This window comes from Euphorbia lathyris, chromosome 8, assembly GCF_963576675.1.
Source record: "Euphorbia lathyris chromosome 8, ddEupLath1.1, whole genome shotgun sequence".
NCBI lineage: Eukaryota > Viridiplantae > Streptophyta > Magnoliopsida > Malpighiales > Euphorbiaceae > Euphorbia > Euphorbia lathyris.
The window spans coordinates 12,114,910-12,130,597 of record NC_088917.1 but is presented as its reverse complement, the minus strand read 5'-3'; the positions used below and the strand labels follow the sequence as shown (position 1 = coordinate 12,130,597).

General features: G+C 34.9%; 1 non-coding gene across 1 annotated transcript; it reads right to left on the bottom strand.

The window, feature by feature from the left end:
- Window positions 1-14,575: 14,575 nt before the first annotated feature.
- Window positions 14,576-14,649, bottom strand: TRNAT-AGU (transfer RNA threonine (anticodon AGU)). Its single transcript has one exon. It is a non-coding gene; the product is annotated as a tRNA-Thr (tRNA).
- Between the last annotated feature and the right edge of the window lie 1,039 nt (window positions 14,650-15,688).

Here is a 15,688-nt window from a genome sequence, read left to right as displayed (position 1 = left end):
CCTCCAAGTTTGGCTCAGGTTAGAATCTAGAGAAACCATTAAAAGGTCTCACGAGGAAAGTATTTAGGTTTGATAATTATGTTAGAAAGAGCATTAGGGTTCTTAATAAAGTTCCACATAACTTTATCCAACACATCAATGTTAAACGAATTTTAGTGACATAAGCCTAAACCACCATTCTCGTTTCTATCACATAGTTTTGTCAAAGATTGCCAATGGATACGACACCGACCATTGGGTTTTGTGTCCCACCAAAAAAAACTCAGAATTGGTTAGTTCTTATCACAAAGAGATAAATGGAGCAGGAAAGCACCCATTCAATATAAAGGGATCTCTTGAACTATAGACTTGATGATGTTGTCTTTTCCATCTTGAGATAAAATCTTTCCTTGTTAACCATTGATGCAATATAAGACCTTGTCCAAAAGGAAACTTAGAATAGATCTTTTACCACAACCAATCAAGAAAGGAAGCCTAATATGGTGACTTGTATTTAGAGGACTATGAACACCTATCATGATCTTTATGTCGTGTGGAAGTGACAAAAAAAATGTTAGAGCTAAACAAAAGCCTCGATATCTGAAGTTTAACACTTTGCCCTAAGTCCCTCTCATATTGCTCTAGGGTTTGCTAAAGAACCCTGCACTCTAGTATGGTAGCACAAAATAATAAAATGTTATCATCAGGAAACAGAAGATGAGAGATGCAAAAGGTCCCAATACATATTGATACCATGGAGATCGCCTTGTTTAGCATTTTTTATAAGGTTTGAGAGTTCTTTTATGCATAGAATAATGAGGTAAGAGGACAAGGGTCACCCCTTCCTTATACCACACTCAAGTTAATAGGACATACCTCCTTGCCAATGAGGAGCACTTTGTATGACACATAAGTAACACACTGCATAATCCAGTTAGTCCAGTAATTTAGGAACTCCGGCTGGGGCATAACCTTCATAAGCCAAGAGCATTTGACTCTATCATAGGCTTTCCAAATATCAATCTTGAAAGAAACCTTCCCATTTCTTTCGGTGATGCATACAATGGATGGCTTCAAAGGCGACTAGAGCATTATCCACGATAAACTGATTAGCAATAAAAGGGGATTGTGCATATGCAATGAGATCAGGGAGAGAGAACCCTTCAACCTATTAGCAATGACCTTGGCCACAATTTTATACAAAACAATACATAAAGAGATAGGCAGAAAGTCCTTCACCGAGGAAGGATAGTCGCTCTTGGGAATGAAAACAACTAGAGTATCATTAGTAATAGATGGAAACAGACCATTGGAGAGCCAATAAGTACAAACCAAGAATACATCAGAGCCAATGGTAGGCCATAATTTTTAGTAGAAGTAGGGATTTAGTCCATCCGGGTCAGGGGACTTGTTCAGGTGTATAGAAAATATAGCCACCTGAAACTCCTCATTAGTAAAGGTTTGATTTAAAGTCGAACCATTCAAAGCCATCGAATGAGGCTACAAATAGTCGACTGACAATACATGAGAAATAGCATAATCATTAAACAAATTATGAAAATAGTCACATACAAGATGTTCCATGTTTTGGTTAGTGATCCAATTGTCGCCACTGTCCTAAAAATGATTTATAGAATTATTCCATGATTTTTGTACATCTAGCTAATTTCTCCATAAAAGGAAGACCTGTTAATTTATCCCAATGGTTACAAATAATATTTGTAAATCCCCCTCAAAGTCCCAATAGTTTTCGAATCAAAACATCCATCCCGGTTATTTAGAACCAAGGGGGGGTGCTTAGTGAGCTGGGTGGTGATTGGACATGAAAGAAATATGACAAGACAAAGCTGCAGTCGGAAAGAGATGGAATCAGTCATCAGTAACAATGGATCGATCAATACGGTTATCCAAAAAATTAGTCGTACCTCTACCTTTTTTCCAGGTGAATCCATACTCATCAACAACAATATTTGTTAAACCATAGTCAAACCCAACCTTCATGAAGACATGAAACAACTATTTTGGGTAAGGATTATTGTCATTCTTTTCTATAGGGTTGAGCAACTCGTTGAAGTCTCCAATAAGACCACATGGAAGGTGATTCTATGATTTTAAGGACTGAAAAGGTTTCAAATCATATGACGTTGAACCTCATTTAAGGCACCATAGAAACCAGTGCTCCACCAAGGACTAGAGTCTTTACTAGTGATAATAATGTCAATATGATTTTTCTAGTAGCCAGTAATACTAAAAGAAACAAAATATTTTCTACATAATAGCCAAACCATCACTTCTACCAACACAATCAACCGCAAGACAACCAACATAACCAATATTACTTTTTATTTTATTAATAGAACAGAGCGAACACGAGTCTCAATAAAAAAAATAAAATTCTGCTTACAACTCCTAATAACCAAGACTACTTTGGATGATAGTAATGCCTTAGAGCCAAATTTGATTTTCTTCCACTGCTTTAAGAGGACTCGAATGTCCACTCGCACCATGATCCGCATGTAAAATTTTAAATTTCTGAGTTGTTTGTCATATCATATTCAATGAACTCTTTGATGAAAACACTGAAATGCTTTCACATTGCTTCGGACATTAATCCCGACAGTAAATAATTCGAACCCAGAGAAAGATGTCATAAAAGAGAATCAGGGCCGAGATTGTACCACGTTGTAGCGTCTTTAATATTAATTTTTCAATTTTATATTCTTCCACTAAATAAAGATTAAATCAAGCAATAAATAAAAATAAAGGACCTAAATACTATACAACATAATATAATAGTATTGAAGTTGTTGAAAAAATAAGCCTAAGCGTATGGACCAAATTTTAGGTCTATGAACCTAAATATTAGCCTAAGTATATGGACCTAAATATGCTAGGTTTCTTTTTTTCAAAACAAAATATTTAAAATTAGACCATTAAGTTCTCAAGACAATTAAAAGTATTTTTTAAATTATATTTATATAGGTCTAATGCTTCTTCAGCCCTCTTAACTTATCCAAATTGGTCATTTTATCCCTTCAACTCATTGAATGTCCTATTTACCCCCTTAACTCCATAAAAGTGGTATTTCTCACCCTCTCAACTTGTCCATTTATCCCCCAACTCATATAATGTTCTATTTACCCCCCTTAACTCCATAAAAGTGGTATTTTTAACCCCTTACAATCCGTTATCGAAGCCTAAATTGATAACTTTTTTTAAACGCTAAACCTATATTTATGTTATTTTGTGAGTGGAACCTAAATTGATACTTCTCCAAAAATCACAGGCTTATTTTGGTACATTATCCCTACATATAACGTATTTAACTTGTTTATATTAATGTTCTTGTTATTTGTATTTTTTATTCGTTCTTTCTCTTTTCAACTTTTTTGACTAATATAAAGAGATAAGAAATACCATTTTTATGGAGTTAAGAAAGTAAATAGGATCATAAGTGGTGAGAAATACCACTTTCATAGAGTTAAGGGAGTAAATAGGATATTCGATGAGTTGAGAAAGGGTAAAATGACAAATTTGGACAAGTTAATGGGGTGAGAAATACCATTTTTATGGAGTTAAGGGGGGTAAATAGGACATTCGATGAGTTGGAGAGGTAAAATGATCAAGTTGGACAAGTTAAGGGAGCTGGAGAAGCATTAAGCCATTTATATATTAATAAAAGATAGACCTTCAAATTAAATTGTAGCAGTGTAAAATGAACTTGAGTATTAATTTAGTTCATAAACAATCAAATTAGTAAAAAACGTAAAACATCCATCATATGATTTATTGTTTCGATTTAGAAAGTTGTGTTTTGGATGGACTCTATTTTATCGATACGGAAATATAGTGTTTTTTAGATAAAAATGCACTTTTGTAATCATAATTTAACACTGTAATTTAAAATACTTTATTTTATAAATAAAATATATCACAGAACCCTATCTTTAAACTTTTAAACCACACATATATTTGCAAATTAAACAAACCAACGCTGAAATAGTATTATTATTTTTTTTACTTTTTCCTAAATATTATAAAATGAGTTAATTTCAAATAAATGTCATGTGGTTTCATTTTTTTTTTCCAGATCGGTATCTATGGCTAGCAAAAAATTTATTTTTTCAAATTTAACCGATAACGACCTCAAAATGAAAATTTTCAAGAATTAAAGTTGTATGGAACCATATTTTTTTATTTTTCAAAATCATAATTTTTGGAGTTTTCTCTCTCTAAATATTAATTTTTCCTCTCATAAAAAAAAACTAAATGACATCAAAACCTAAAAAGTTAAAGAATTAAAATTACTTAAAATATCATTTAATTCTTAAAAAGTTTCATTTTAAAATTGTTAATTGGCCAAATTTTTGAAAAATTTAAATTTTTGTTAACCACAGCTACCAATCTGTAAAAAATGTGAAACCACGATTATTTTATTTGAAATTAATCCTTATAAAAATAATAGAGTAAATTACACCAATGGTACCTGAACTTTACCATAATTCACACTTTGGTACCTAGATTATATTTTGTCTCAAAAATATACCTGAAGTAACGATGACCGGACAATTAAGTATATTTTACCGGTTAATGGCCGGTCAATGCGATTTTGATGAGTAAATTACATTGATGGTACCTGAACTTTATCTGAATTCACATTTTGATACCTAGATTTCATTTTGTCCAAAAAATACACTTCAAGTAAAGATGACTCAATATTTTAGTATATTTGACCGATCAGTGATTGATCAACCCGAGTTTCACCATTTTAAATTAAAAATTGAGACCAATCATAAACTCAATTAACATAAAATTATAATACTGTCATTTAGCTCATAAATGACAATATTATAATTTTATGTTAATTGAGTGTATGGTGAGTCCCAATGTTTATTTCATGTTACCCGGTTATTAACCGATCAAATGAGCTAAACCTCACCTTTACTTGTGTTATGTTTTTAGGATAAAATAAAATTCAGGTACCAAAGTGTGAATTATGGTAAAGTACGGGTACCATTAATGTAATTAACTCATGAAACTCGCGTTGACCGATCATAACCGGTAAAAATATACTAAATTGTCCGATCATCGTTACTTCAGGTATATTTTTGGGACAAAATGTAATCTAGGTACCAAAGTATAAACTATATAAAGTTCAGATACTAGTTTACCCAAAAATAATAGTACCGAGGTCTATAATTTTTTTTGCTGATTAATGTCTAATTAGTCATAAAACTCTTTTTAAATGAACTTGTATTGAGTAAGTATAATAAATAGGGTAAATAGTTTATAATTCCATATTTTTTTTAGAAAATATTTATATATTTCATTCAGTGGCGAATACATAATTCTTTGGCTGGGGGGTCGATTTTACACGTGCGTTCACAAAAAAAAAAAATTGTTAAATCGAACTTGCTCAATTTTTTTATATATATGCGTGTTATAATTTGAATGGTCAAGAACCAATTTTTAAGTATTAATATACAATTTTTCAAAATTAAGCTAGATTTCGTTTAAGAGTCCTAACATGTAAAAAAATGGATTTAGGGAGACCGAGAAGGTAAAAAATTAAAAAAATTGATTTGTTAGGGCCTACTAGGCCAAAAAAAAAATTTAGATTTAAGAAGGGCCTAATACACCAAAAAAAAAATTGGATTTAAGGAGCAAAAAAAATTAGAAATTTGAATTTAGAGATGCCTAAGAGGCTCAAAAAAAATTAGAAATTTGGATTTAGGGAGTACCTAATAGGTCCAAAATATTGAAATTTTGAATTTTGGACAAGCTTAATACTTAATGGGTCGTGGTTCCGACGGTCGGAGGGGCGCGAGCCCCCCAGGCCCCCTCTGTCTGCGCCCCTGATTACATTAGATGAACAAGTTTAAGTACAAAGCGAGAATAGCAAAGAATAAAACCTCACATAAATATAGGTTAAAGCCTAATACAAAAACCATAAAGGACAAAAAAGACTATAAAATGTACAACTAAAATAAAAACACAACAAATCTTATACTTCTCTTGAATCGAATTTCGTATGAAAGCAGCCGCAAACTAATCGTCATCATCTAGATTCTTCCGGCCATTCAGATATAAATCCTTTCTAATGGTGCAACCCCATAGAACCATAGATCTACGTATAAGATAATACGTTTCCGCTCTTGCTAAACCCGAAAAAAATATAAACGGAAGAGTTATAACAAACCAATGCAAATCAAACGAAAAAAATCGATGAAAAGTATAGATTTTAACTGAAAAGAAAGGAAACTGCTGATAAAAAAAATTAAAAAAATAGAGATAAACTCATAGATGGAAAGAGAAAGATAATATTCCTCGTCGCTCCTCGATTAGATCTAGTTCTTTAGGCTTTAAATCTATAAATGGGTAAGGTTTGAAAGAAAGAAAAAAAAGATGAAAAATAAAGTTATTCCATATATTTTTACCTTAACACATTGTTATTTCTTATACTTTAATAATACATTGTTTAGTTATTAATTTTTATTCTATTCGACAGTGTAGTCTCTTATATAGGGATTAAACTGTTAAATATGATAAAAAAAAAAATTAAAGACTAAACAATATATTATTAAAATACGAGGACTAAACATTATGTTAGATAAAAATGTAAGAATTAATAAATTATTTATCTTAATAAATAATGGATAAGTAAAGAAATAAATTGGGATAAGATCAAATTTGCCGCTAACATTTTTTAAGAAGTGCATAATTACCCATAAAGTATGAAATTGTACAATTTTATCCCTAGTGCTGTTAAGCAAGTTCAATTTTACCCATACACAATAAAAAGTTTAAACTGACTTATTTGACAATTATTCGACTATTATATGATCATATTTGATATTCTAAATAAGTTTGTCGATAAAATAAAGCAATTATGTGTATTTAGACGAGTTGTTTATACATGTTTTAATAACATAATAAGGGCGGCATTTGAAACAAACGGAAGAATGACGACCTCGTCGGCCGGCGATGGTCCGGCATTTGCAATTGCCCACCTTTTTTATCGGAAAGCCTTCTCCGCCTTCACGAAATCTAATCACAGGGGTTCGCCTCCTGCATCAGCATCTTTCGTAGAGGCTGTCAAGAAATCAATCCCCTCTATTTCGATCCCTCCGCCGACGCCGCTTACCTCAGCCTGCTCCTCCTCGTCGATGGTCACGGAGGAAGGGGGTTTTAAGGCTGTGAAAATTCCACAGAAGATTTATGAGGAACGGATCAAAGCTGTTCAGTTCTCCGTCATTGGACGAGTTTCTCTGAATAAAGGAGAGAAGCCATGGAAGCACGCAGACCTCAAACAACAGCTAAATCAAAAATGGAAACATAACCTAGAATGGAAAATGATATCTCTGGGTAAGGGTTTCTACCAATTTGTTATGCCTAATGAAAAGGCGCTGCAAGTGATTTGGGAGAATGGAGCTATCTCTTTAAGGCCAGGAATTATCAGATTCTCTCCGTGGTATCCCGGCTTCAACCCTGATTTGCACAAGTCCACGTCTGCGCAAGTCTGGGTAAGGTTTTATAATTTGCCTTGGGAATTCTGGGACACCAGAATTATTGCCAGCATTGCTAGAGCTGTAGGTGTTCCAATTAGATTTGATAACAACACTGTTAACGGTGAATTTGGACACTATGCTCGAGTACTCATTGATGTAGAGCTTTCTATGAACATTCAAGACAGGCTACGGGTTGACACTGAAAATCAAAAACATTGGGTATCTCTTGAATATGAGAACCTGCCTGTGCTATGTGATACTTGCTCTTCTATTGGACATGATTCTTCTGTCTGCAGGAGGAACGTTCCAAAACCTCATCCGCAGAAGAGTTCAAAAGCTAAACCTTCCTCCTCGGTTTGGAGGCGAGCTCCGCCTGCAGATTCTGTACAGCAAAATGTGGCTGCATCCCCTGTGCTCTCTGAGGATATTGCGAGAGACGGAAATGCCATTGACAATTCTTTGCAGGTGGTCATCCACCATTCCGAGATGCACAAGCAGAACCCAGAGAAAGGCGTCTATGATGCCTGGGATGATCCCAGCGATGATGAAAGGCGCCTTGCGTCTAACTCAAGGATCCCTGAAATCCAGCTTCATGCAGAACTTCCCAAAGGGGTCAATTTTTTTATCGGAATCAGTTGAATGGACACAGCACATGATTAGGACACATAACAGGGAGAATTGCTCTGAGAATGAATTTGCGGCTGAGGGAAGCGACTGGATAACAGCTCGTAAGAAAGCTAAGGGCAAGAAAAGCGAGTCGCGTCTGTTAGGGCGTAGTGGTTTTACTGTTTAATTATGATGAAGATTCTGTTCTGGAATTGTAGGGGAATTCTGAACGAGGGAACTCAGAGGGCTCTTAAACAGCTTTGTATATCTAATCGGCTTGATTTGTTGTGCTTAGCCGAGCCTATGGTTGAATTTGACAGAATCTCTCCCATCTTCTGGAGCTCTATTGGTATGCAACGCATTGAAAGCAATCTAAATAATTCAGTTTGGGTCTTCTGCAAGGTTGGACACAGTGGGCTGTGCTCAACTGTCATCAGTCACGATCAGTACATCTCTATTAAATACAGTCTGAACCAGGAGAGTTATCAGATATCCTTCGTTTATGGCAGCAACACGGCAACTAGAAGAAGAATGCTCTGGAGCTCACTTCTCTCTAATCAAGTTTGCAACAAAAGACTTGTCCTGGGAGACTTCAATGCACTTACGGGTGCCCACGAAAAAACCGGAATCAGTCCCTCTGAAGGCAGCTACCGGGAGTTCAGAGAATTCATTAGAAACGGTGAGTTGACAGAAATTGATAGCTCTGGTCTTCAATTCACCTGGTCGAATGGGAGAAGAGGGGTTGCTCATGTAGAATGCAAACTGGATAGGGCTCTAGTGAATGATGATTTCATTGATAGCTGGGACAGTTTAAGTTGCTCCATTCTTCCGCGAAGTAAGTCAGATCACTCCCCGATCCTTCTTTCTTGTACCTCTGGAACTGTCAGAAAAAGCAGGTTTCGCTTTCTCTCTATGTGGACCACGCACGACTCGCTGAGGAGCTTGGTGTCTGATCACTGGTCTTCTTGCAATATCTCTCTCCCGCCGGCACAGCTGCTTTGTCACAAGCTAAAAGCTCTAAGACCGAAACTTCGGGCTTGGAACAAAGAGATTTTTGGGCTGGTTGACAACAACATAAATGATGCTCAGTCAAAACTTGAAGAGATTCAGAAAAGCATTTCGAGAGAAGGTCTTAATGACACTCGGTTTGCACAAGAATTAGAAGCTCAACAGGAGCTTGATATGCATCTCTACAGACAAGAATTGTTTCTCAGGGACAAAAGTAGAGAAAATGGCTAAAGGCTGGAGATCGCAATTCTGCTTATTTTCACAGGTCTGCCCAAATTAGAAAGGTCCAATCCTCTCTGGAAAGCCTCCTAATTAACAACACTCTTATCAATGACGAAAACACAATTGCTCAGCATGTTGTAAGCTATTATGAGGATTTATTCACTGGCAGAGTGAGGCATGTCAATTACGAAGATGTCAGATCGGTTATTCCGCAATGTGTCACTGAGCTGGACGATGAGATGCTAACGCAGCGCCCCTCTACAGACGAGATTCGCAAAGCCGTATTCAGCATGAGTACAGACAGCTCGCCTGGACCTGACGGATTTGGAGGTATTTTCTATCAGCACTTTTGGGATATTGTTGGCCATGATGTTTGTCAAATGGTTTTCAGTTTCTTTGATTCTGGTATTATGCTTCCTGGCTTGAACGCGAGCATTATGGCTCTCATCCCGAAGGTGGAAGGGGCTAATGAAATTCAGCAGTTCAGACCTGTTGCAATGGGGAATTTCAATTACAAGATCATATCGAAAATTATTGCCGACAGACTTGGTCCTATCGCTTCTAGAATTATTTCTGACAATCAGTTTGGCTTCATAGCAGGCAGAAGCATTCACCACTGCATAGCTGCGGCATCTGAGGGTATCAATATGCTTAAAAAGAAGTGCTTCGGGGGTAACATGGCCCTCAAGATCGATATCAGAAAGGCCTTTGACACCCTTGACTGGAATTTTCTGCTGGCCATTCTTGAGTCTTTTGGATTCTCTCTGAAATTTAGAAACTGGATCTTGGAGATTCTGAGATCGACTAGAATCTCAATTTCTCTTCAGGGCGGAATTAAAGGCTTCTTTGCTTGTTCTTGTGGAGTTAGGCAGGGTGATCCGCTTTCTTCCACACTGTTTGGAATCGCTGAAGATTTTCTGGGTCGATGGATTTCTAAGCTGATTGCTGAGGGCAAATTTGATCCAATGTTGTATACCAACAATGCTCTTTTCCCTTCCCATCTTCTCTATACAGATGATATGCTGATCTTTGCAAGAGCTTCGACGAAGAACATGAAGTGCATCAGGGATTTCTTCAAGCTATACGAGGATTTCTCTGGGCAAGCTGTTAATTGGAGCAAATCACAGGCTCTTTTTGGCAATTTTATCTCCCCTTCTCGAAGAGCCAGACTTTCTGGCATCCTGGGAATTCGACAAGCTGATCTTCCTTTTAATTATCTGGGGGTTCTGCTATTCCAAGGAGCTCCTAGATCACAGTATTTGAACCCTCTGGTTGATAGATTTCTCTCTAAATTCAGTCTCTGGAAGGGTCACTCTCTCTCTTTTGCTGGCAGGCTTACGCTGATCAAATCTGCTCTGACAGGAGCGCTCGTGCACTCATTTCTTCTGTATCGATGGCCTAGTGCTCTGTTAACAAGACTCAACAGAGCTATTCGTAATTTCCTTTGGTCCGGCGACAGGGATCAAAGAAATCACATAGTGGTTCCTTGGAAAATTTGCTGCCAGCAAATTGCTCATGGTGGATTAGGTATCAAAGACTTGAAAATGTTTAACACTGCCTTGCTTGCGAAGTTCATCTGGGATCTCATTCAGGGATAAGGATTCATCATCAGTTTGGTCCGTCACAGATTCCTGGAGCCCTCTAGTATGGCTAAAAGATACATCTCTAATTCCTCCATTTGGTCCTCGCTTAGAGCCAATTTTGAATTAATAAAAGATGATGTTGTCTGGTGGTTTGGGGAGAACTCGGGGTTGAACTTCTGGACTGACAAATGGATTGTGCCGTCAGTTGCAGATCAAGTCAACATTCCCATAAAACTACAGGCTAAGTTGGTTGAACCTATTCAGAATTACAGATTCAATGGGGTTTGGGTCAATTTACATGAGCTACCTGTCCAAGTACAGTCTAATATCCATCAAGTGGTGGCTTTTGATGGTTCTGACCTGTGCGTATGGCAGCCGTCGGACTCCGGAAAGGTTACAGCAAAGTCTGTTTATTCGAACCTTGTTCAAGGGGATAAGGTGAGTTGGAGTAGGTTCGTATGGAATCCCTTCGTTCCTCCTAAGCGAGCTGCTACTTGTTGGAAGCTGCTGCACGGTCGGCTCGCAATTCAACCGCTGCTGCAAGCTCGCGGAACTGCGCTTGCCCAACGATGCGAACTGTGCAGAGCTCATGATGAATCTGCATCCCATCTCTTTGTGAACTGTATTGTTACGAAAGAGCTCTGGAACAGCATATTCGATATATTTGATTTTAACACCAGGTACTCGGCTTGCTTTGAGGATTTTTTTAATATGTTGCGTGAATATAGGATCAGGCGTAGTAGAAGAAAGTTTTGGGTTTTTGCTGTGATTTCCTATATCTGGTTCATATGGCATGTAAGGAACCAAGCTATTTTTGAGAATGAGCTTCCTTCAATCCAAACTCTTAAGCACAGACTGTTTCGTCTGATACACGAGTTCAGAGGAGTGGCGGTTAATGCTGCCCGCCCGCCTCCGGAACCTGACTTTGTGACTGTTCGCTGGATTGCCCCCCCGGCTAATTCGCTGAAGGTAAACACTGATGGTGCATCCGGTATTACTGATGAAGCAGGAGCTGGTGGACTGTTTCGAAATTCAAGAGGCTTCGTAGTCGGATGCTTCGCTTTTCCGATTCCGAATGCGCAGGCCCACATCGCTGAACTCAAGGCAATTGTCTATGCTGTCGAAGCTGCGTGGGACAGAAATTGGCATAGCATCTGGATTGAATCTGACTCGAGGTATGCAGTACAGCTGTTGAATAATAACCAGGCTGAGGTTCCCTGGAAAATCAAAAGAGAATGGCAGCACTGCAGAAGGCTTCTATCAGCAATGAATTGGAGAGCTACTCATATCTTTAGGGAAGGAAATCAGGCAGCAGATAGACTCGCGAACCATGGGCAGTTGGCAGCTTCTCCTTGCTGGTGGCACTCGGCTCCCTACTTCTGTCAGGCTCTCGTGTTTGACGACTTATGCAATGTAGCGCATATTCGTGCTATGTAATCCTTTTACTTTTCTTTCTTTCTTTTTTTCCTTTTCCCCCTCTCCTCTCTGTATTTTTTATTCTTTTTTAATAAAAGGGTTGTCGGTTGTGCTGGGGGTGCCAACCTCGTTGGGATGCCCGGCCTGCCTTCGCGTCCCAACCTTCATTCAAAAAAAACATAATAAACATTTTATGCATTTATTTATGATTAGCTTGTATCTAGAAGATTTAAATATTTCGATAGGTTGTTTATAACATGTGTTGGTAACTGAATAAATATAGTAACTGAATAAATATTTTAGACATAATTGATGTTTGAAATTTTTTGATACGATAATTAAATAACAGTAAAACAGTTTGTTTAAATTTTATGTTAGGTATGAGTAAAATCGATCTTGCTTGATAATATTAGAGATAAATTAACACTGTTAAAATACGTTAGAGGTAAATCTGTACTTCCCAAAAACGTTAGGAGCAGATTTACACCTTATTCCAAATAAATTTAAGAATTTCTTAAATTTTGTAAATATGTAAAATGTTTATATGGTTTAAAATTTTATAAATACGGATCTGAATTTTTCTGTATTTATAAAAATAAAAAATTTCACTCAAAACATTAATAAATTAGAAGATTTTGAATCATTTTAGGCATTATATCCATTTGGATCTTTAAACTAAAGCTTTAAAGTCAATTAGGATATTGAACTATCAAAATCATCAATCAGGTCCATGAACTAAGTAAAAATCATCAATTGAGTCTCTATCTTATCCTAAAATCGGAAGGTGACTATTTGATATAGACTGTAATAATCTCCGTGTTGGTTTAAAATGGGTTTGAGGAAGAAAGTCTGAAACTGATCAACCAAATGATTTTCGATGAGGCCTCAATCGATGATTTTTGTTTAGAATATGAACTCAATTGATGATTTTTAGCTAGTTCAGGGACCTAATTGATGATTTTGATAGTTTAGGATCCTAATTGATTTTAAAAACTTAGTTTAAAGAGCCAAATGAGTGTTATGCCAAATTAATTAGTTGTGAATATCTAATTTATTTAAAAAAATGTTATTCAGTTCATGTGTGTTTGAAGTTATATTTTTTACAACTCGAAATAAGATTTTTAAAGTTTTCTTATAACCACAATATACATATTAAAAACTGTTTTGGACTGTTAAAAAAAAAAAATTTGGATACAGGTGAAATGAATAACATTATATTAACTGAATTTTAATGTGTCTAAATAAAAAATCAAGGGTTTAATATGGTAAAAAATAAAAGATTAGAGGCTTAATATGTTTAATAAGATTTTTACAGTTTTCCTATAATCACATTACACATATTAAAAACTAGGGTAAATTTCAAATAAAACCCATGTGGTTTCACTAATTTTCAGATAAAGGATTGTGGTTTACCTTTTGTCAAAACGAAGATTGGGGTTTTCAACTTTAGCAAAATAAGGACTTTTTCGATTGATACTATTAAAATCACCATTAACGACTTCAAAAATGACATATTTTAAGAACTACTAATATTCTAAACAACTTTAATTCTTCAACTTTTTTATTTCGAGATTATTTAGATGATGTTTGGTAAAGAGAGAGAAAGTTAATGTTTAGAGAGAGAAAGTTCTAAAAAGATTATTTTTGAAAATCGAAAATGTAGTTCTATAAAAAAAAATATGAAATTGAACAACTTTAATTCTTGAAAATTTTCATTTTCAGGTCGTTAAAGATGGTTTTAATAGCATTAATCCAAGTGTGAAACCTCAATCCTCGTTTTGACAAAAAGTAAACCACAGTCCTTTATCTGAAAATTAGTGAAACCACAGAGGTTTTATTTGAAATTTACCCTAAAAACTATTTTGGACTGTTAAAAATAAAAATTTCGGATGCATGTGAAATGAATAACACTAAATTATCCGAGTTTTAATGTGTCTAAATAAAAAAAATCAAGGGTTTAATATGGTAGAAAATAAAAGATCAGAGGTTTAATATGTTTAAATAAAAAATTTAGGGTTTAATTCACTAAACAATAAAAAATGAGGGACTCTAGATGGTTTTTGCCTTTTTTTTATTATTATTGTGAACACCACGTAGGCAATTTTGGATGGTTGTAGTTGTAGAAAAAAAAATGGTTCTAAAACGACAAGCCGTCTCTTAAGACTGCTTATTGGGTTAGGAAAAGGTTTGCAACTGCGTTTAGTAATATATACTCGTCGTTTTGATAAAGTTAGACAAAAAAAAAACAGAAATTGCTTTCATTGAGAGTCGAACTCAAGACCTCCCGCTTACTAAACGGGTGCTCTAACCAACTGAGCTATGAAAGCACTTTGTTATGTGTTACTTTTGTATCTATATATACTTTATTTTCTAACAACAACACATACAAAAACATATTTACTTCCTTCGATTTTTGAATTATATCATTTTCAGGTTTTGATGTTATGGATTAAAAAAGTTATTAAGATGTTTTATAAATTATAATATTGTTTTACTAAAATATCATAGTTCCTTTGTTTTTTAAAGGATGTCATTTAAAGTTTTGGTATATAAATTGAAAAAATCATTAAAATATCTTAACTTTAATCTTAATATTTTAGTAATACTAATCGTATTTTATTTTATTGTAATAAATATTATATGCAATAATATATTTTTCAAAAATTTGTTAAATTTTCTCTTATTTTTATAAAATGATAAACATTTTGAAATAAAAAAGACTATTTGTTTTACATGAAAAAAATTCAGAATTTAGAGAGTAATTTTTTTTCTGAAATTTTAAACACGTTTATTTTATTGTAATCAGGGTCAGTCAAACGTTTTATGGATCTTAGGCAAAATAAAAGATAATAGACTTTTAATAAATAAAAATTGTACTTAAAAGTCTAAAATATAAACTTAGACCTATTTTCGATCTAAATATCATATTATTTGGTACTCTTTTAGTTTAATAACTACATTTGTAATAAAAAAAATTATTATATACAGTAATAATAATAAAAATTGAGCTTCTTTTGGCACCCTGGGTGGCTGCAAACTTAGACTATACCCAGATCCGGCCTGATTGTAATCAACGTTAAATTTACGAAATGATCAATTTGAATTTTTTTTATTAAATTTCTCTTGATGTTTTTAAATGATAAATATTTTATGAATATTCTTTTTTTTTTATGAAATGAATTTTCTTATTAAGACACCAATTAAGGTAGTGAAAAAAAAAGTGTTACTATTTACCGTCCTCAAATTACTTATTACTGCCTCATTTGGATAATTTTACCCTTTTGATAAAAAAATTTAAAATTTTTGAGAAAAAACGCCAATTTTGATCTAGGAGGGTGCCAAGGCGGATGCTGGGCGGATCCGACA